We start from the raw sequence: 22,740 nt of genomic DNA, 5'->3' as shown, positions 1-22,740 counted from the left end.
TCTATTTTGTTTCTTTGTTCTTTCTTTTCTGCCTTTTTGGGGGCTTATCAAAAGTTTCTAGAGTTCCATTTTGTTTCCTCTATAACCTCCTTAGCTGCCACCACATTTTATATCATTTTTAGTTGCTTTAGGGCTTATAATATGTCTGCTTATCTTCTCAGAGTCTGTTTGTGACCAGCTTTTCAAACTTCACACTTTGCACCTGACATTTCACTCTTCTCTCTCCTCAAATTAATAATATTTCCCACTTCTAGTTTCCATTTCCTGCTTCTCACTTCCCAGGTTACCATTATAATATATTAGTATATTATATTCTCTCATTCTATTTTCAGGCTCCACATCCTTTGTGTGACTGTCATATATTTTTAAGTTTCATATATATCTTGAATACCATTCTTACTGAATAATTATTTTTGCTTTAAGTAGTTGATTTTGTTTTAAGAAAATTATAAGGCTAAAAATGTGTATTTTATTGTAATTACTTATTTATTTATTATTTTTGATGTTCTTCATTCTTTCCTGTAGAAGTGATTTTCCATCTGGTTTCAGTTGTCTTCAACCTCAAGGGGACCCATTCAGATTAATTTTGGTGTACTACTTGAGTTTGCAATGAATAATCTCAGTTTATGTTATTTGAATATTTGTTTAGACTGTCACGTTTAAAAGATGTTTACCCCGATACATAATATTGAGATTATAGATTTTCTTTTTTATTTCAGCGGTTCAAGATTTTATTACATTGTCTTATCATGGAAAGTCAACTCTGGCTTCCTTTATCCATGACTGCTTAAAATTTGTTTATTTCATATTTGGTGTCCAGTTGTATGACTCCAATGTGCCTAAGTTTGATTATTTCTATGTATTTATCTTGCTTGGACAAGTAAATCAGTAATATTCACCAAATTTTGGAGGTGTTGGGCCACTATGTTTTGAAACAATTTTCTAACTTTGTTTTAATATGGCACTCCAATAACATGTAGGACAGACAATTTGATATTGTCTCATAAGTTACTGAAGCACTGTTAATTTGCACTTTTCTCCTTTCTTTTCTTCAGTTTTGATAATTGATATGTCTCCTAGTTCTTTGATTTTCTTTTGCCATTTCAGTCTATTATTAACCTCATTCCATGAATTTTATTACTAATATACTACCTTTCAGTTCTATAATTTTCTATCTATTCTTTTTGCATAATTTTTATTACTTTGCAGAAATTCTCTACCTTTTCACTCATGAATAATTTATTTTTGTTTATTTTACCATATTTTATATAATTATTGAAATATGCATATAGTATACACTTAAGTCAGTCTTCTCTCATCTGGTTCATCTTAGGATCAAGGTCTATTTCCTATTTTAAATTTTCTTAATTACAAATCATAGTTTTATGCTTCTTCATAAGTCTATTAATTTTTGATGGAACGTTTGACATTTTGGATAATACATTGTAGAGGCACTGTGTTTTCTTTTTTTCTTGTAAATCATTTTAATTCTGAGTATAGCAGGCAGTTTACATACTGGATTATCAGTTTGAACTTGTGTAATTTTGTTTCTTTACCTGTTTTCCAAGCTCCTTTACCTTTATTGGATTCAAGTCCTTCTGAATTTTGTCAGAGTTTAGTTTTAGGCCTTGTTAAAGCAAGTGTGGCCTATATGATTTCTGCATTCTCAGCTCAGTGGGATAATTATGTTCTGCTTGGATTCCATTTCTGTGTCACAATCTACAAATTGTCTCCAGTCATGGAATTTTGATTGTGGGGATCACCTCATTATCATTAATGTCTATTCTTTCAGGGATCACAGTCTCACACTGCCTATTGTCCATTTTTGGAAAACTAATTTTATCACACGTTTTGTGCAATATTATGTTTGTTTATGTTGGATACACTAGTTTTTTCTTCCTAGCTAAAGCAGAATTTAGTTCATCTTTTATAACTAATATTTATTACTCAATAAATCAATTATTACTATTTTCAGCAATTATGACTTATTTATGTCAACATTATCATTGACATAAATACCTTTGTAAAATTAGGCAAAAATTATTATATTAATAATCACTATTATTATCACTTTTATGCCACAGCATATCAGGAATCACAGTAAAACAGAAAATATTTTTCAGAATACTGGTAAAGTCTATGTTTATTCTAAGGACTGATATCTACTCCTTTGACCTACCTCTTAAAATGATCCCAAACCTTAGAACAGAGAGAGTAAGTTAGGTTAAATGGCAATTAATTGGTGGTGTCTTCTAGAGTGCTGTGTTGAGGGGATCACTGAGGAAACATCCAGTATTATGAGAAGAGTTCATAAATCATTAGTAATGTGGGCCCAAGGGATTATGTCATACACTGCATATTTTTATAATTATTGCATTGGTCATTTACATAAATTATGGAATCAAAATTCTCAATCATGCAAAAAATATTTTAGATCTATTTTTAGCAGGATACTGTATACCACTTTATTACTGGATATCTCAAACCAATTGTAGGGTACATAATTCTGCCCAGAATTATAAACATCAACAATAAAAGACTGAAAGAATTATCACTCTTAGGAATAAAAAGGCATATCAAGCAACATTAAATATAAAGTTATACCAGGGCTTTTTGGTTCTGACTAAAGACTTGTCACTGTGCAACAAAGCCTATGTACATTGTCAGAATCTCTTTTTACATCTTTTGAGTGAATCCTGGTAAAGTGAATTTATGTTGCCACTTATCAACTGGTTGATATATAGACTATTGGGAATATGTTCAACTCCCAGGAGCTTGATGAAATGACTCAAGGAGTAGAAAATTCTAAATAGTTTCACAAGTTGCCTATCATACTTGTTTGACCATTGGAGCCAGTTTACCAATAAGTCTAGCAATGTACAATAAGAACATCCTGTGTTTGTACAGCTCTATGTCATTTAAAATGCATTGTTACATACTAACATATTTTACTTCATATTGACCCTGAAAGTAAGTTGGTCAAAAATTATTATTCTCCCTTTAGAACTGAGAAGTTAAGTATAGTTCATAGCTGAGATTTCAGAGTCAAAATGCAATGGTGTTTCCTTTCTACGTGACTATCTCTTTAATGTAGCAAATATTTCCTTGGATTGACACAGGAAAGAATTTCTCTGCTGCTCTGGTTTATTCACCATTGAACTTTAATTTAGCAGATAAGTGCTTCCAGTTCTTTCTGTGTGTTCAAATGTCTACTTGAATGACACACTCATGGTCCTACTTTGGTATATTGCAAGGAATGTTGACTGCCTTGTGTTTATTGATGCAATGTCTGAAAAGCGCTCTGGCTAAAAAGTTCAACATAAATGCAAAATATTATTAGTATTATTATTGTGTAAATATTCAATGGTTAATATCCGTTTTAAGCATTCTTTCTCCCTCATGAAGCAGCTATTATTTATAGCCTGTATGATATTTAAATAGCAGCTATTTTCCCTGGCTTTGCATTGCAGGGAACAATCCTGTCCATACAAATAATTGTGGTATGTTAGAAAATATAATTCTGGTTTTAGGATTAGAAAAAAAAGGTATTCCACAATTTCTTGCACAATAGTTGGAACTCTGTGATGATGTGATCTGAAGGTAGTTTTAATATATACATTTTTCATTACTTAAATTAAAAAAACTAAAGTTGTAAATAGATTAATGACACGTTTATCTCACTTAAAAAGACAAGCTTCCCTTACATGCGCATACTTCAGAGTACTTAGAAGCTAAAATGTAAAAATTTTCTTTATTAACTAAATTAAATTACCAAGACTGCAATTAGAAGCATTTTGTTACTGTGATTATTATGTAAATTGTATTGATAAAATTGAATTTTCTTTTAGAATATTATAGAGCAGATCTACTAATTTGTTTTCTTCTGTTATTAAATATCTATAATGTCTCCCTTCGAATTCCCAGCATAGTTTAACTATGAACACTAATATAGTCAGTTATTTGAGGGAGGGAAGTAGAAAGTTTTGGGGGCATACATATTTTTGTTAAAATCTCAGCTTTGCCACTGTCTACCATCTTAACCTGAAGCAAGTGATTTAATCTCTCTGAACCTGTTTCATGATTTGCATTAAATAAAAAATAATATTTTCATTTAAGAGTTTGAATTGTGTGTGAAAATATACAATACACGTAAAGTACCTCTCATATAATAAGCAGAACTATAGATATTATAAGGTTTGCTACTGCTGACTAGTTGTATGACCTTTGAGAAACAAGAAACAGGATTATGTTTTCTGTTTCAATTTCCTAACTATTCAATAAAAACTGAAATGCCACCTGCCTCTTTTCTGCCTTGAAAGAATGAAAAAATGCAGACAATAGTTGCTGGCTTGATGCCCAAACCATTCTCTTTAATTCGTCAGGGAGTTTACAACCACGATATGAAAAAATGAAAAATTATTTTTAACTCTTTGAAAGTACAGTGCTCTAATACAATGAATATATCACTATACCCCCATTCTCCCTACCTTTTAACTGTAAGTAGCTTTTAATCATGCAAACCGCGCTCTGGAGGATGTATATAATGCATATTCATAGCACATATCCATACACATGGACACATTCTGTATGTTTTCTTTCTTGAATTTTCAAAGCAGCTAATATTCATGGGGAATTATTTGATGAATGCAAACATTATTATTATTTATAATATATAAATAATATAATATATAAATAATATATTATAATTTATTTATAGTATTTATTATTATTTATAATAATAATTTTTTGAGATGGGGTCTCGCTCTGTCACTCAGGCTGGAGTGCAGTGGCACAATCTCAGTTCACTGCAACCTTGATCTCCCATGTTCAAGCGATTCTACTGCCTCAGCCTCCTGAGTAGCTGGGACTACAGTTGCATGCCCCCATATCAGGCTAAGTTTTGTATTTTTAGTAGAGAATGGTTTCACTATGTTGGCCAGGCAGGTCTTGAACTCCTGACTTCAAGTGACCCACCCACTTCAGCCTGCCAAAGTGCTGGGATTACAGGTGTGAGCCACTGTGCCCAGCCTGCAAACATTATTTTTATATCTGTTATTAAAAAAAAATTTCTGCTAGCTAAAAATTAATAAAGAGCAAGGAAAATGCCTAGAATCTGCAATATAATAAATATTTCATGTAAGTGTATGTTGTCTCATGTTCCCAAGCAGTATTGTGTTATCCAGGAGACAGAAAGAAAAAAAAAAGTTACAGTGCAGCCTTGAGGCATGAATACCTTTTTTACTACACAAATGGGAAATCCATGTGTTTAACATAACCTACTCGTATTCTAGGTGGGGAACAATTTGAACTCAGTTTTTCTTTAGATGTTTAAACTTTTTTCATATATGACAGATTATTTTAAGAGAGGTTAATGAGATGCAGTGATTATAGCTATTTTCCTTTTAAAATCACTTCTTTATGAAACATTTGCAGCTACTTGCCCATATTTTAAACATTTCAATATTATAACTTCGGACATGAGTTGAAAAAAAAGTATTAATGTACTATCTTTAACTCAATTATAATTCCTCATACGAATACATTTTTTATAGCTATCAATCTTGGCAACCAATTGTCATTTTTATCCTATATGTGACCATTAATTACATGCTTATATTTAATTTTTATTATTTGTAAAATGCATTTAAATAACCATGTATTTCTACAATACACTTAATATTTGTGCACTAAGACTTTGAAAGCTATTCAATGTAAATTTTTTATTCATTTATCACTTAATATTTATTTTGATTTATTTAATTCTTTTTTATTTAATTCTTATAAAAATTTGTGATTATAAAATGGTAACTGATTATTGTATACATCCTGATAATACATACATTTACAAGAAAGATATAAAAACATTTATGAAACTTAATATTCCATACATGTAAAATTTATTTTAGTATTTTTCTTCAAAATATTGCAATTATTGAAATAATCTGTGTATTAGTCCATTCTCACACAGCTGTAAATACAAACCTGAGACTCGGTAATTTGTTAAGAAAAGAGGTTTAATTGGCTTATACATGTGTTGGCTGTAGAAGCTTGTTTCCAGGGAGTCCTCAGGAAACTTATGATCATGGCAGAAGGCCAAGGGAAAGCGGCCACAATCTTCACATGGCCGGCAGAAGAGAGAGAGAGAGAGCAAAGTGGGGAGTGCTACACACTTTGAACCAACCAGATCTCATGAGAACTCTATCATGAGACAGCACTAGGGGGATGGTGCTAAACCATTAGAAACCACTTCCACGATTTAATCACCTCCCACCAGGCCCCTTCTCCAACCCTGGATATTTCAATTAAATATGAGACTTGGGTGGGGACACAGAGCCAAACTGTATCAATATGCCATTCATTTAAAGAGAAAAATATATATTAAAAATGTAAATCCTCCCATAGTTTGCTTCCTCAACATGATCTTCTTCTTCAGAAGAGCCTCTCTCTCTATATATATATATGTGTGCGTGTTTATATATATATATATATATTTTGAGACTGAGTCTCACTCTGTCACCCGGGCTGGAGTGCAGTGGCGCGATCTCGGCTCACTGCAACCTCCACCTCCCGGGTTCAAGCAATTCTCCTGCCTCAGCCTCTGAGTAGCTGGGATTACAGGCACGTGCCACTATGCCTGGCTATTTTTGTATTTTTAATAGAGGCGGGGTTTCACCGTGTTGGTCTGACTGGTCTCGAACTCCTGACCTCGTGATCCATCTGTCTCAGCCTCCTGAGGTGCTGGGATTACAGATGTGAGCCACTGCGCCTGGCCTAAACAAATATTTTAACCATAAATAAGATATATACCTTATTCTATAAATCATTATTTTTGCTAAAAATAATATAGATTTACCTCATTCATTTTAATAGTTGAATTGCATTTTATAATACAGATACACTACAGTTAATTTGGCCAATAACTGTTTTTACTTGTTTGCTCTTACAAAAATGATGCACGATTTCAATGGCTATTTCTAAATGTATGAACGTCTTTGCAATCTAAAAATTGTAAGCGTTTTTGTCACATGCCCTCCAAAAATACTATAGCAATTTTAAACATTAGATATTATCAGACAATGATTTTTTTCCTAAACTTACAGTGGAAATCATATTTTACTTTTGCTTTACTTCACTTGACATGGCTATTAGTTAGACTTACTATGTTTGCCTGGGTCAGCCATTTTCATTCCCATTTAATTTGCTCCTTATTTACCATGTCTTAATTTCTATAGATATCTTTGTTCTCCTTGTTTAATCATAATAGTACTTTATATATAATGAATATTAATTTAACTTCATATTTATTGAAAATTTTTCCCTCTATTCCTTATTTAAATTCATTAAATGCTATTTTTTTGCCATATGGAAGCTAAATTTCATATAGTCAAATCTATTAATTACTTCAGTTAAGTTTCTCCCCTTCCTATTACACTTAGCAAATACTCTTTCCAAACTTCTGTTAGCATTTTCCAATATTTATTAAGCTCTTTAAAAATATTCCAGTTATAAAATATTTACATTCTTAACGTTAGCACCAGAAAATAACAAATAACATTTTCTTCTACCTAAGAGAAATAATAGCATATGTAAGGTTAAAACTCTGTATTTCTCTTAAACCACACTGGCTTAATTTTGATATAATTATATCATAGTTATGGTTTGTTAATTATAAATTCATTTATTACAAAAGTAGAATCCAGGAACCACATTTATGTCCTGATGGGTAAGAAAAAATGAAACATTTTCAGAAATGTATACTGAGCACCTATTGTAAGTATATTAGGGTTCTCCAGAGAAACAGGGTGAGTTGGCCAACTAGAGACCCAGGAGAGCTGATGGGGTAGTTCCTCTCCTAAGGCTGGCAGTCTTGACCCAAGAAGAGCCAATATTTCAATTTGAAGGCAGGAAAGACCAATTGTTCCAGTTAAAGGGCAGTCAAGCAAGAGAAATTCTCTCTCACTCAGAGGAGGGTTAGCTTTTGTGATTTGTTCAGGCCTTCAACTGATTGAAGGAAGCTCACCAGCATTAAGGAGGACAAGCTGCTTTACTCAGTATACTAACTCAGAAGTTGATCTCAGCCAAAAACACCCTGGCAGAACACAGAATAATGTCTGACTAAATATCTGGAAATCCTGTGGCCTAGTAAAGTTGACCCATAAAATTAATCATGACAGTAAGCCAGGTGCTCTTCCTGATGACAGTCACAAAGCAGAGAACAAAACAAAGCTCTACCACCCAGGGACCTCAGATGACAGCCTATGAGGGGTGTGTGTGCATTTGTGTGTTTATAGGGGAGAGATATATGATAAACACATAAGCAAATACTCAACATAATCTGTCTCTCTCTTTCCTTACCCTCCCTTTTTCTCTGTCTCTGTCTCTCTCTCTCTTTCCCCCTCTCCTTCTCTTTCTCTAATAGGGCAGAAACATTTCAGCACAGATGTTCATACATTAAATTTAAGGAGTGAGTCATGAAGTTATCTGTGGCAACAGAGTTTCTGATATGGGAAATAGAAAGTTCAAATGCCCTGTGTTTGGGAGTATGGCTGTTGAAACAGTCCACAAAGGAAGCAGTTTAGAGGAGGCAGATGAAAAAAAGGCATTGCCAAAAGCTAGTCTCTGGAAGAATAGGACCCAGAAATAACAATGAATTGGCCTAAGAAGCTATGTGGCAGAAGTAAGATCTGGACTCAGTGGAATGCAGAATAACCGTGTTAGTATGATGGCTTTGTTGACTCAGTGGAATGCAGACTGATCATTTTAGTATGATGGATTTCAAACATTATTTTGGCTTCATCAAAAACATGTAGGCTGTGCACAAAGCCTCATGGCATTAAACACCAAGAGATCTTTTAGTTTCAGCTGGACATTAGCTGAAACCAAAAGTTTCTAAGACTATATTATAGGCCACGTTTGGTTCCAGTCTACATAGGTGGATCTAGATTAACAATTATAACATGCTCTTCTTTTTCAGTGAGTTTCCTTTGTAGTTGTCCACATGATACATGATACATGGAACTAAGATTCAGTGATGGGAGCTACCTTGACTTAAAAATCTTATGCCTCACAAAAGCCAAATATTTTCTTTAAACCCCTAAATGCTTCTCTGGAAGGGGCATACTCAGTTACAAGAGTCCCTACAAGTCAGTCACTGCATGAAGAGAATCCCAAATCATAATGTTTTCCTCAGGTAGATTCATTTACATATGCTTCTTCCCATCTATTCAGATAAAATTTACCAATCATAGATTTTTTTAAAGTATTGTGTAATAATTTTGTTCACAATATTATCCTTATATTGTTACAACAAGAATAGAATTAGTCAGTTAATGAAGGCCAAAGTCTCATACCATTCTCACAGAGACAAGTAGAATATAAGATCTTATTAAAATCTAAAACAACAAGCAAAAGTGGCTTCCATATCTAGCCATGATAGTATTAATTGGAAGCATATTGATCTTTCTGTCTTACACAACTGTAATAAATAAGGCAAAATTTTTATTCATTGAATAGGAGTCTTTGAATTTTTAAAAAAGACATAAAAAGCAAAATGAGATCCCTGTTTACCCAAATATATGCTTGTGGCCTATGTCAAGTTCTTGGGAAATAAAAGCAGAGTATGTGTTGGGGGAACCAAAAAATATAGATAAGCAAAACAGGATGGCAGTCTTACTGAGTTGAAAAAGCAGAGATTAAGGGTCAGGGCAGTTGAAGAGCTGGAGTCTGTGACAAAGCATACTAAAATTAGAAACTGTTCATCTAAAGCAGACTTGAAACTCCAGAACTGCCATGCCAGAAGATGAAAGACCAAAAATAGATAAATATAAATGGCTATCTTTTTTCTTTTATTAATTTCTGTTAAAAAAATGAATTTGTATCTATAATCATAATATATATATAAATATATCAATAGTACCATAGATTCATGAAAATGAATTATATTTTTGAAATAATCTTATTTTGCATAATACAGTCAAATGGCAGGCAAATATCACTTATAAATATAGAAGCCAAATTTCTTTTTATATATATATATATTTTTATTATACTTTAAGTTCTAGGGTACATGTGCACAACGTGCAGATTTGTTACATATGTATACATGTGCCATGTTGGTGTGCTGCACCCATTAACTCGTCATTTACATTAGGTATATCTCCTAATGCTATCCCTCCCCACTCCCCCCACCCCACAACAGGCCTCGGTGTGTGATGTTCCCCTTCCTGTGTCCAAGTGTTCTCATTGTTCAATTTCTAATCAATATTAGCAAATTTAATCCAGCAATATATAAAAAGGACAATATATCATGATCAAGTGAATTATTCCAGGGATGTAAATGCTCTTTTCCTTTTTTTTCATTTGAAAATAGTGCACACACCATTAACAGGATAATAAATCATAAGAAGTAAAAAATAAAAATTAAAAGTTCGGTTCAAAACATTAGAAACAACATTTGAAAAACTTCTAACACATATCCATAATAAAAACTCTCAACTCTGTACTAATAGGGAACTTCATCCATCTAATAAAAGATATTTACAAAAAAGCTCAGATAATATACAATTATAGAAAGTTATTATGTCATAAGTTATATGGTGAAATACTGAACAACTTCCTTCATGGGCTGAGTTCAAGGGAAGAATGGCTCTTCTAGTCAACATTTTATTGAATGCATTTGGTGAAATATTAAAACTGTCTATCAAAAAACAGAAAATAAGGCAATGTTATTCGCTCTCTTTTATTCAAAACATCTATTTAACATTATATTCAAATAAAAAATAGTAAAATAACATTAATTTGAATAAACAAGTAAATTATCAACATATGTTGATGATCTCATTACTTTTTTAGAAATTATACTAATCCATATAAAACTATCAGCACTAATAAGTGAGTTTAGTTAGGTTGATAGACTCAAGCAAGTATACAAATATATAGTATGTTTATATACAATAGAAAACAATTAGAAAATAAAATTAATAAATCAATTCCATTTATAACATTGTCAAAAGTTTTATAAGTAGATTTGAAAACCATTGAAATTCTGAAATCTGAAATCATTAAATGTGAAAAATATTGAAATTTCAAAATATTACAATAAAATCCTAAATAAATACTTACCATTCTAATATATTAAGATAGTAATGATAATGTATCGTTTTCCTACATTTTGATTTATATATTCAATGTGAACTCAGACAAAAAGTCCATAAAATTTTTTGATAGAAATTAAGAAACTCATTCTATAAGTATTTGAAAACATAAATGATCTAGAATAGGAATCAACATCTTTCTAATAACAGTACCTTGAGTTCTGTCACCAACAAACTAACGATCTGTTTTTTCAACTATATACTGCTAGTTTTCTTGTTAACAATCATGACCTAAGAAGTTCAAATAACATTGCAGTGAGAAATATGTAAATGTGTTATAGACAAGAAAAAGAAACAAACAACTAAAAACAACAACAAAACCCACTTATTTTCTAGATTAGATCTATGACATTAGCATGAGAAGGCAAAAAAGCTTTCAATAGTTTATCTAATAGAGTAAGAAAGTGGTTTGCCTAGCTTCATTGTCTTTATCTCAGGTTCTTTTTCCTACTAATTATGCAATTCAAATTAATGGCATGATTTGACAGTGTAAGATATTAAATAAATCTATCTTTATCCTCCTCTTTTTAAAGATATCCATTTTTATAGCAATACTAATGCTGTCACATAGCTTTCTTTTCACAAAATTCTGAGGAGATTCATTGGAATTCTTACTCAGAAAATTTTTGGAATTCAAGAATTTGGAAATTCTATTCCATGAAACCCTATTGATATAAAAATTATACTAAAAGTAATAGGGCAGATATCAACCTATTAGAAAATTGGAACTTTAGTGCAAAAGCAAAAAAAAAAGGCTGAGATACTCAACGACATGCAAATACTAATCTTTAAACTGAACACAAGGTCGCAGAATGAGGTACTGATAGAATGAATATACTTATTCTGATCTGAACTACTTTGGTGATATAGCAATCACAGGTTCTTAAAAATTGCTGAACCATTCAAAGAAAATCTAATCCCATTTTTAGAATTAGATTTATAGATTTTGATGTGCATGAATCATCTTTGAAATTTCTGTGATTGCCCATGGAATATCTTTGCATATATCACAAAGTTTCCCTAAGATGATTCACTATCAGAAGAAACTGATTGTTCCAGAAGTGTATTATACATCCCTAAATAAACAAATCCATGTTATTTGGTGCTGACATTATAAATAGCAGATATTTCTTATAATGTAGCCAAATTTTGGAATGTTTCTGATCTAAGTCACTCTATAAACATGCTTTCTTTTTTATGAAACTGCTTAAATTGAACTGAGAAATTACCCATAATCATGGACCATATGTTAATGCTACAATCAAAATTGCAATTACCCTCCCTGCTACATACACACACTTATACACACACACAGAAACTAACTCAGTGTGTAAAACTACAGTCATCCCTTAATATCCTTGGAGGATTCATTCCAGGGCCTCCAGTGGATGCTGAAATCCATAGGTGCTCAAGTCCCTGATTTAAAATGGTGTTAGTATTTGCATATAACCTACATAAATCGTCTTATATATTTTAAATTATCTCTAAATTACTTACAATGAGTAACACAATGCAAATGCTATGTAAATAGTTGTTACAGTATATTGTTTAGGGAATAATGACAAGAAATAAAAGTCTGTACATGTTCAGTACAGATACATCCATCCATTTGTTTTCCCCTGAAAATTTTCTATCTGCAGTTGGTTGAATACACAAATGTGAAATCTAGTGTATTAAATACAGTTGACTGACTGTATTTACATTTCTTTATTCAAATTGATAAAAGCTTACTTTTAGATCCCACAGTTATTTAACTATTAAGGATTTATTCTGGTGCTGCTAACATTCATATTGTGTTACCTAACATGCTATAGTTCACAATTCTAGTTATGTAAGAAATAATGTAGATTATTCATATTTTGCAGATCATGTAACAAATTAAGTAATAAATCTGAATCTCCTTTGTAGAAGACGCCTCTCATTTTACTGCTTAGAAAGTTACACTTAGAAATCTGGCATGACAGCCAAATTCATAGTGTGTTATTAGTAGAATCATGATTCCCAGTGCCTTGCTTATTATATACTACATGAAATAGCAGGGTAGGCCCTGAAATCACCCTTGAGTGTGTATCAGGAGAAAGTTTAGCTTATAATAACCTGGAGTCTTAAAAGAATTAAATATTTTAATGAAAGTATTTCTAATACTAGTACATTAAATAAAAAAATACACTCTTTAAAGCAGCATGATATAGGAAATAAATGGTGTACTTTATCTAAAAAAGAGTGGATATTTTTATTTTTAGCAATACAGAATGTGAATAATCTAGGTATAGTTTTTTCTCCTCAAGAATGACAGATAAGCTAAGCATACAGAGAACAAAACTGATTACTCAAAGTTTAGTCACACTTAAATTACACAAAGAGCTGAATTCTGACTGCATGTATTCATGGATGTTAAAATAAGTGAGAAGATGTGGCAAGAATATTTTAAAGGCTTTTGTGTTCCTTATGGAATCACCATTTTTTTTTTTAAATTGCCCATAGTGAGGGTCCTACTTCTGTGAATGCTAGACACAATACCTTCGTGAACAAACAAAAAAAAATATCCATCATAGCTAGGGAAAACAGCAGATTTTTAAAAAAATCATGGACTCTATGTAGTATCATTTTAGGAATATAAATCATCTTTTCCCTCGTGATTTAAACACACCAGTATCAAATAGCCTTATGGTTGTTCCTTTGAATAGATAGGCTTACTTATTTTTATCTTTTGCCTATACCAAAAGTATGCCATCCATTTACTTTGAGCATAGTTTATCATTACATATATATATAAGAAAATCAATAATGACTAATATTATGAGCTTTTAATATGTGCTATGCCTAGGGCTCAGTATTTGACATATATTACCTCATTCAATGCACCCAACAAAACTGTGAAGCAGATACTATTTTTAACACAAGTTAACAATCTAAAAAGTGAGGCCTTGAGGGACTTAGTAAGGTGTGTAAGGCCATAAAGCTAATACGTGTTGGAACCAGTGCTTGAATGCATACCAACTGGATCGAAGTTAAGATTTAAATCATTATGCTATGTTATATGTGAATATATTGATCATTTACTTAAACAATTTTTTATGAATCAGTGATACTCCCATGCAAAACACATAACTAATAAATGATCTGTATCAGTAAGAATTAAGTTTGGCTGCATACAAGGGTAAGTCTAAATTAGTGGTGGCTAAAACAATTTTCTGTGTTATATAAGACCAAATCTAGGCCTTGCAGGGACGATGTGTTGCCCTGCATTGTCCAGAATTAAGTAAATTCAATTTTTTCCTTCATCATTCCTAGATCATACCGTTTGTCCTCATTGTCCACAATGGCTAGATGTCAGCCATTACTTCCGCATTTTTAGAAAGTGAATGATAAGTTCCCCTCTTCATTTTCTATCCTAGAGGTTGTAATTTCGCATTCTCATACATCTTTTTGAAGCCATCCTCACAGCGCTAACAAGAATTCTGGATAGAAATATAGCTATATTTAAGCATTAATCAGGCTGCACTCTGGCCTACTTCCTTCTAACTAACAGGTAGCACTAGATACTGATCATTTGCATCTTCATGGCCCCTATAGATAGGAATTCTGATATTAGAACTATAAAGCTTGTGTTTAAGAATTAATTTGCATCCTGATTGTTCTTATAGTTAAGATCTCTGATGTTAAAATCATAAGACTTTTTTTTAAAGGATCACCATTTTTCAGATTGTGAATGCCAGCAGAACAGCTGACCCCAAACAGCTTGAAGACCCCCACAACAGAACTGAATCAGCATGAAAATGCAGTTTCTCCACTTCTCTGTTCCATGACTTCACTCTTCCACCAATCAATGGTCTCCACACTTTGGTCTACACCAAAACGCTTAAGAACCCAACCCTAGCCCCAAATTCCTTGGGGAGACAGATTTGAGGAGTCCTCTTACCTCTTCATTTGGCAGCCTTAAAATTAAACCTCTTTCTTTGCTTCAACTTAGTGTCTCAGTATATTGACTTGCAGTGCATTGGACAACAAACCTATCATAGTTATATTATTGGCTGCAATTTAGTCTATGTTCACATCTATCTAAAAGGAATAGTGGAAAATATAGTGTTAATTTTGAGTGGGTACAAAACTGATAAAAATTAAAGGCTCTATTAATGTAGAAGGAAAAACGATCTATTAAGGAACAAAATATCTAGTTTTGGTCACACAAATGAACACATAGATGAATAAAGAAAGAAATAAAAACACTATGTTTGCCAGAATCCAGACTAAAAATAAATATTAAATTAACTATAGCAAAATAATTTTTAGAGAAATCATGAAACCAGACTTTTAACTTTCAAGCATTGAAAATACTTGTTTTTGTTTTTGTAAAATAAATGACAGGCAAATGTACTTCCTCACCCTTAGTAAAGAAAAGTTAACAAAAATAGAATTAGACAGTGTATGTAATAAAGGAATTAAATGTTCTTCAAGGTAAAATGGTTATGTTCACAAGGTCTGAATCAATTTCAGACTATCACAGGTTGGGTGTACCAGAAGCAGCTGTTGAGATGAAGTTTAAAGCACAAGATGTTTATTATTAATCAACACACCTTAAAGGAAGGGAGAGGAAGCAGAATTGGACAGAGAGTGAAATCAAGTCAAGCTATGATGCAAAATTGTCAAAACTCTGGCCAACAGGATAAAATATCTGGAAAAAGGATTGCCTGTCAGAGTTGCCTAATAGTGATGGAAATGGCTAGGCCTCTCTAGTTCACCTCACCTCAGTCTCTAGATGTGGTCAGCTATGGAAAGGTGTGACTTGGGCAAGGCCAGTCTTGCAGTTGAGGTGCTGATTACAAATATGTACTATTTTCCCTACTTCTGTCTCTAGGCCACTGGTAACTGGTCCATGTGACTAATTCAGACAGATCATTTGAATGCTGAATTATTACATGTCATTTCTAGGCTGGAACAATACATTGCTTATGCCAGATGCCCCAGAGCTTCTTTCTTCTAACATAGTAACCAGCAACATAAGAGATAGTGGTTGTTCAATCTATCTGGGTATCTGAAAGACAGACAATAATCATCAAAGCTCTTCTGCTGATCCATGTTAGACATGCAAATTACATACATCATTTGGATTAGAGGTTTATTTGCTACCAAAATATAACTCAGTGAATCCTGATAGAAATCCTCATGGTTTTTTGTTTGTGTGTTTTGTTTTGTTTTGATAATCGAATCTTTACACTTAGATGGGCAAAATCACATACACACACAAAAGGTTGTGCCCAGATAGAAGGCTATGCCCTTTTATTTTATGTATGTGTCTTATAAGCAGTATATAGTTAAAAAAAATCTAGCCTGATATATATTTAAGCCAAACCTAATCTGATACAAGTATCTAAGAAGGTTATGAAGCCAGTGTATGCAATTCTGAGTGTACAAGATATTGTACAAAGTTCAATTAATCGAAGATTTAATTCATGTCAGAGAATGTTTCTAAGAGGAAAAAGAAAATACATTGACAGAACAAATGTACAAAAAATATCCAGTATCTATTGCAGAGTACATAATAACAGTTGAAATCTGAAGAAACATTTTCCTTACAGGCATAGGTAATATTGTTATAAAGGGAGGTTGAAGTTAATGGGTGATATGAGAAATTAAACCTGGATGGGGAACTAGTATAAGCCTATCAAACCTGCCATTCCAAGTCTATTAGCCAGGTTCTGAGAAGGGAGAGAGAGAGGTTTGTTTCCCCTCATTTAAATTTCTGTCATGTATATTGCCTATACCATTCTCTTGTCAAGTAAGCCATGCTGTTTCATGAGCTTTCATATTGTCTTCAAATGTTATTTATAACATGTACTCATTTATTTTTATTGTGCTTATCTCTTTTTTTCTAAACAGACTTAGCCATTTATAACCTAATTCTCTATCAGTTATATTTCTAAATTATCCCATACTATGTAATACAGAACCTAGTAATATATTAGAAAAATTAGTTTTGAAAGTCAATGTTTTTCTACATTCCAATACTGGCTCCACTATTTACTCTCTCTGTGATTGGAAGTTCTCTATTCATGTTACAAAATTGTGTAGATAAAAGTTTATAATATAAAAGAGATTGTGCTTTTTCCAGATGCCCTAACAAATAGAAGAGTACAAATAAACTTTACATTGTTCACCTCAACCTATTAACATATCAATAAAAGCATGCATTATTTTTATCAATATAACCGAAAGGCATTATACATAAATATTCAAAAAATACAAACATTTGATTCTAGTGCTTATTTTACCACCAACTTGGAATATACTTGTGAAAGTCAGTTAAATTCTGAATTTTCATTTTGTATCTGAAAGTGACAGAAAATAACATTTTAAGTTTGCATTTTATCATATACTTTCCCATTTACTCCTCAGAATAAAGCAGAAATAAATATTACTACCTTTATTTTCAAGATGAAATCAAAGGCCTCAGAGGTTAATAACTTGCCTGTAATAAGTGAGGAACATGGAATTTAAGTTCAAGCTAAATCTCCTATATCTGTAGTCTCTAAATTAAATTGTTCTATTCAATTATAAAATCAATAGGTGTAAATATGACATAAATTGGGAAATAAAGAATAACTATTAAAACTACAATGTTGACAATACCTTTATTACTTAACCTTTCTCTTTGAGGTGAGGCTTAATTGAAACTTATAACACCACCAAGAAAACAGTTACCATATAAAATAAAATTAGCTAACATTTTGGTATGGACCACTTTAAAGAAGCTAACACAACTTAAAAGTAACATAAAATAAAACACATTAATTTCAGTTATTTGTAATGGGCTAAGTGAAGTAAGATAAGGAGAAAAATATGTGATTGGGAGTTAAAATAAGTAGTAGTATGAATATTTCCAGTTAGGGTAAATTCTGTGTTCCAGAATCTTGAAATATTTTATCAAATGTGAATTTCTGTATTGAAGAATTGCCAACATTTGGGCACAGAGTAAGAACTGAGGCCATATCTTCCATTAGGTCTACCAATATTTTTACATGTACCTTTGATTTCGGAATATATAGAAAAATAAAAAAATAAAACTTTTTTTTCCTTTAGCATATAAAAAAATCTCAAACGCATTCCTTGTATTTTTAAAAATTAAACCTTTAAACTACATGTTTAGTTTAGTGTAGGGCCAGAGGGAAATTTCGTCTCTGCCTACTGAAGGTTTGCTGAAGCTGAACTGACAAAAGGCAGATTAATAGGAGAAAAAGACAAACCAAATTTATTTAATACACATAAGCATGTGGGAATCTCAGGAAAATAATTACCTAATAACTTAATGAGATCTAGATGCTTATATATCCATATTTATAAGGGAAGGGAAGATGAGGGGTTACAGGAGTCGATTATTTTCAGATGGAATTGAATGAACCCAAAGAACAATAGCCTGGGACAAAGTCTCTCTGAGTTCTATGGGAGGTGGTGGTAAAGGGTGGAACTTCACTGTGAACAAAGGGTGTCCTATGCTTCAGATAAGTCTTCCAGGCAACCACTCAGAGCTACCCTCAGAAGAATTAGTGTAAATTCTTTCTGTGCATGGTGATGTCTCCCAGTCTCTCCTCTTTTCTAATGGTTAAACTTTCCTGGTTATCTGATGAGATACCTGGGGAAGGGGTTTTAAGACGCTAGCATTTCTTTTGGAATGAAGCTTCTCTAGCCAGTTAAGAAAACTCCAGAGCAAATCCTTTCCAGCACTTTGGGAAAGAAAGAAGATCAGAGATACAGGGTGCTGGGGAAAGGTTGTAGAGAGACCTTGGTTTGGGGGTTTATTTCAGATGCCTTTCAATTTTCTTTAATCAAAGGCACTCAGAAAGCCAAAGCATCATATTTTGGGGCATTGTTTTATGAGCCCAACATTAATTAACATAATTTAGTACAAACACAATAACCAATCATTATACATTTAAGCAATCAACTACTAGTGTCAGCTTTTCTAGTTAATATATCTTTAAGCGAATATGAACCATCAGTTGTTGAATTTAACTGTCATATAAGGTGTACATAGTAATTAGTAAAAGTGTTTTCCTACTTTTATAGATCAAGAATCTGAGGCCCTGGAAAATTAAGTTATTTTCCCTAGAACAAATATCTAGTCAAGATTTTAATTATATGGCAATTGAGGTATTTTTTCATTACACAACAGCATTGTCTCCTTTTGCAGAACATTTCTATTTTTCAGTTTTTTTAGTAGAAATTATATCATTCTAAATACAACCTATTTCACTGGGAGCTGTAATTTACATAAATACCATTTTAAATGATATCAAAGTGCACCATATCAGTTAAGAATATGCATTTTTTTGAGTCAGATAGATATAAGATTAAATTCCAGTTTTAATACAGCACAAGGTATGTGATCCTGGGCTAGTTATTTAGTTATTTGCCTTACTTCCAAATTTTTATTGTGATAAAACATATTAACATGAAATTTACCATTTTAACCATACGATAATATACAGTTCTGTGGCATTAAGTACATTCAGATTGTTATACAACTATCCCCACCATTTACCTCTAGAACTTTTTCATCTTGTCCAATTGAAACTCTAACATTAGTAATATGATGTATAATATTATGATGAAGACTAAATGAATCAGAGTCTGCTAAATATACCCTATGCTTATTTCATTTAGTCTCCACAGCAATATGATGACATACATGGTTTTACTAATGTCAGAGTTTTACTTGAAGAAGAGGAAGATGACGTTATTAAATAGGTGGGTCAAATAAGAAAATAAATGAGAGATGGCATACAAAAACTCAAATATAGCAATGTATACATTGAAAGTATACGTATTCCACTAGAAGACAACAATTTTTATAGTTGAATAACAAGAAAACCAAAATGGAACCATACACATACATACAAATCATAAGCTTTAAATATAATGGAAAAAATATCAGATTAAAAAGATCTGAAAATAAAATACCAAATGCTCAATTATAGTATCAGATTGTAACATGTTGAAACTTGCTAGCAGATAGAGCAAGTAGTAAAAAGTCAGTAATTATATAGAATATTTAACAACAAAATTCAAAAACAAGACATAGTTTACATATCTAGAATGCTGAAACTAACAACTCTGAATATGCCTTTTACAAGTACACAGAAACACTTACCAAAATGGTCCTTTTTCTGGGAAATAAAATGAGTCTCAAATTATTGAAATGACTTGAATAATTTCACAAGATTCTATAAACAGCTGAATTACAATGAATTTGTATCAACAGTATTGAAAGAACTTCCTCAAATCAATAAGCAAAACAGACAAATACAAAACCCAAATAGAAAAATCGGCAAAGCAAACACTTCACAAATAAACGTAAAAGAAAGATATTCAGCATTATTGGTAATCAAGATATTGCAATTAAAATATTTTATATCATCACATACCATTGTAACTAAGAAACTGAAAAATAGAAATACTATGTCTTGATTTGAAAATGGAGCAGCTGGATCTCTCATATGCGGAGTTGGCCGGGTAGATTGGTATAACCACTTTAGGAAACTGTGTGCCACTTATTTTACTTACTGTAGCTAAACATATGCATACATGTAATGTACATAATTTGCATGAAAATGAATGAAGCATGATTCATTTCCCTGTGCCCTAAAATGTGCAACTTGTTTGGCAGTGTTTCCATCTTACTTTGTCAAAGTGAAAACATTGTTTTTAGGTAATGTAATAAACATATTTATTTAAAACTTGTTTTTGAACATGTTGTTTTTGAGAAGATTTTAAAAGTGAAAAACATGTTTTTACCTGGTGTAAACAAGAGGTTTACACTGGAAAGAAAGCTTGAGGAAGCAGTAATAAGGCTCTATGCAATGATCCCTCGCTCCTAAAACCCCCCAGGCCCTTAGTAAAGGTTTTAACACTAGCCTGGTCAGTCATACTGTCACTGAGAATCAAGCACCAAACATTAATTTCTCTATGTCTCTCATGAAGAATCAGATATTCTGCAAATGGTAAAATGCTAACTGTAAATCTATTTCAATGTCCTTTTCAGTCAGGAAAAAGAAAATATTGGTAGTGGGGTTCAGTATTATTTCTGTTGTGATTCAAAGGTGTCCGTGATTCAAAGGCAGTGAGAGGATGACCACTCCTGATGATGTAGTGTCTCAAATTCTGTTCCTTCTCGTTCTTAATTCGCTTCCTCAGGTTGTTGAATGAAAATAAATGTGAATATTGCACTAAATGAGTATGTGCTTGTCATCAGTGATATCTTTTTATGTTCCCTGCCTTTTGATTTGCTAAACCTAAACTTAGAAACCCGGTGAGAGGTGACAGCATGCTGGAAGTCCTCAGAGCCCTCGCTTGCTCTCGGCACCTCCTCTGCCTGGGCTCCCACTTTGGTGGCATTTGAGGAGCCCTTCAGCCCACCACTGCACTGTGGGAGCCCCTTTCTGGGCTGGCAAGGCTGGAGCCCACTCCCTCAGCTTGCAGGGAGGTGTGGAGGGAGAGGCGCGAGCGGGAACCGGGGCTGCGTGCAGCCCTTGCGGGCCAGCTGGAGTTCCGGGTGGGCGGGGGCTTCGCGGGCCCTGCACTCGGAGCAGCCTGCCAGCCCTGCTGGCCCCGGGCAATGAGGGACTTAGCACCCGGGCCAGTGGCTGCACAGGGTTTACTGGGTCCCCCAGCAGTGCCAGCCCACCGGCGCTGTGCTCGATTTCTCACCGAGCCTTAGCTGCCTTCCCGCGGGGCAGGGCTCGGGACCTGCAGCCCGCCATGCCTGAGCCTCCCACCCACTCCATGGGCTCTTGTGCGGCCCAAGCCTCCCCGACGAGCACCACCCCCTGCTCCAAGGCGCCCAGTCCCATCGGCCACCCAAGGGCTGAGGAGTGCGAGTGCACGGCGCGGGACTGGCAGGCAGCTCCACCTGCACCCCCAGTGTGGGATCCACTAGGTGAAGCCAGCTGGGCTCCTGAGTCTGGTGGGGACGTGGAGAGTCTTTATGTCTAGCTCAGGGATTGTAAATACACCTATCAGCACCCTGTGTTTAGCTCAAGGTTTGTGAGTGCACCAATCGACACTCTGTATCTAGCTGCTCTGGTGGGGCCTTGGAGAACCTTTATGTCTAGCTCAGGGATTGTAAATACACCAATCAGCACCCTGTGTTTAGCTCAAGGTTTGTGAGTGCACCAATGGACACTGTATCTAGCTGCTCTGGTGGGGCCTTGGAGAACCTTTATGTCTAGCTCAGGGATTGTAAATACACCAATTGGCACTCTGTATCTAGCTCAAGGTTTGTAAACACACCAATCAGCACCCTGTGTCTAGCTCAGGGTTTGTGAGTGCACCAATCGACACTCTGTATCTAGCTGCTCTGGTGGGGCCTTGGAGAACCTTTGTGTCCATACTCTGTATCTAACTATCTGATGGGGACGTGGAGAACCTATGTATCTAGCTCAGGGATTATAAATGCACCAGTCAGCGCCCTGTCAAAACAGGCCACTGGGCTCTACCAATCAGCAGGACGTGGGTGGGGCCAGATAAGAGAATAAACGCAGGCTGCGGGAGCCAGCATTGGCAACCCGCTCGGGTCCCCTTCCACACTGTG

Source organism: Pan troglodytes, chromosome 6 (assembly GCF_028858775.2).
Source record: "Pan troglodytes isolate AG18354 chromosome 6, NHGRI_mPanTro3-v2.0_pri, whole genome shotgun sequence".
In the NCBI taxonomy this organism is placed as follows: domain Eukaryota; kingdom Metazoa; phylum Chordata; class Mammalia; order Primates; family Hominidae; genus Pan; species Pan troglodytes.
This window is presented reverse-complemented; position numbering follows the sequence as displayed.